Genomic DNA, 1652 nt, shown 5'->3' with positions numbered 1-1652 from the left:
GGCAACCTGACATGCTCATGGGACCCCCCCCTTCCCTCCACACCCCACTGGGGGTCTGCAGGAGGGGAGGGCAGGGCTGGAGGGGGAGCCTGGCTCTTGTCACCAGCAGAAGGGGAGCGGTGGGGAATGGGAGCCGCTGCTCCGCCCGGGGGCATCACCCCGAGAGTGCCGAGCTGGAGTCATCCTGCAAAGCTCTGCTGCAGAGCCAGGTGCTGCTTCTGCACCTCCCTGCCGTTGTCACCTGTACGGAACACGGCGTGGGCAGCGCTGCCCTCCTCGCTGCCCTCCAGCTGCACCAAGCCCAGCTCGCCTCCTCCCTGAGCAGCTGATGCCCCAGCGCCTGCCATCGAAGAGCAAAGCCCTGGGCAGCGGGCACATGGCATTTCCTGCAGCGCTTGGACTGTGGTATTGACCCCATGCGTTAAGGGCAGCATGGCTTCTCCTTTGGTGACAGGGGAAAAACAAAAGAAAAACAAATCACAATGGAGAGCGAAGGACTTGAGAGCATCATAGAGCCTCCAGCCGAGCTGGGAGCTGAGCCCAGCATCCCACATCCCCGGCCCAGCCACCTCCTCATCGCGGCAGGGACAGCTGTGATATCCCAGGCAGGAAGCACCCTCGGCTCCGGGACCGTTTTGCTGGCAGAAGGCTGGGTGTTGGAGCCCAGCTGGGGTTCAAGCTGTTTGCTTTCCCAAGCCCCAGCTGCCTCCCCTGGCCCCGCAGCCCAGCGCACCCTCAGAAGCCCAGGAGCATCTCCACCCTCCTCTGCCAGCGAAGCATCCTGGGCTGTGTGGTCCGAGCCCTGCTGCTCACACCTGGCTGCGTGCATCCGCCCCCCTGCTCCCGTGGGGACCGGTCCTGGTGCTCTCCAGCCAGAGCCCGGAGCAGCAGCAGGTGCCACCACCACCCCTCGCTCTTACCTTTACTAGGACAGACGCGCTGCTGCGTCCATCCTTCCTGCCACACAAAGCTTTACCTTGCAGAACAGGCCACTTGGGGAGGGAGGAAGCAGCTCTCACTCTGCAAGTGGACCCAGGTGGTTCTCCATCCCCAGCCCCCTTGCTCCCCGCCTGGGCAGAGCCTCCTGCAGATGCAGCGGCTTGAGGAGGGGTACAGCAAAGAGGGCAGGGGGGTTCAAGGCTGGAGAGTGGTGCAGGAGTTTTCCTGGATCGATGTAAACCCCCGAGAGACCATTTTGCACATTAACTCTTTTCAGATGTAAATAAAGGTTTATTTTTCAGCAAGCAGAGCATGCTGCTTCTGTCTGCTCCGAGAAGGGAAGCAGCTCCCAGGGTTCTAACGTGCACTTCAGCATCCCCCCAGGTGCAGGGGCATCAGACAGGTGCCCAGAGTCCCTGGCTCAGGCAGCACTGTGTTCCCTGCCCTAGGGTGACATTCCAGCTTACACAAGGAGGAAAGCAGCAGAATAAAACACTCAACGTGATGGTGATAAATAGAAACAGGGATCCCGCAGAGCCATCACACACAGACCCAGGGAGCAGCAGTTTCTCCTGGACAGTCGGATGCAGTCTGGATTCTCCTCTCTGCTGGGGGCTGCAAGCCTCAGCAGCCCAGCACGGGCACGTGCACTCGGGGCAGTGCTGTGGGAGCCGATGACAAAGCTGCAAGAGGCCACAGCACCTTGGGAGGAG

This window comes from Pterocles gutturalis, unplaced genomic scaffold, assembly GCF_000699245.1.
Source record: "Pterocles gutturalis isolate BGI_N339 unplaced genomic scaffold, ASM69924v1 scaffold17115, whole genome shotgun sequence".
In the NCBI taxonomy this organism is placed as follows: Eukaryota; Metazoa; Chordata; class Aves; order Pterocliformes; family Pteroclidae; genus Pterocles; species Pterocles gutturalis.
This window is presented reverse-complemented; position numbering follows the sequence as displayed.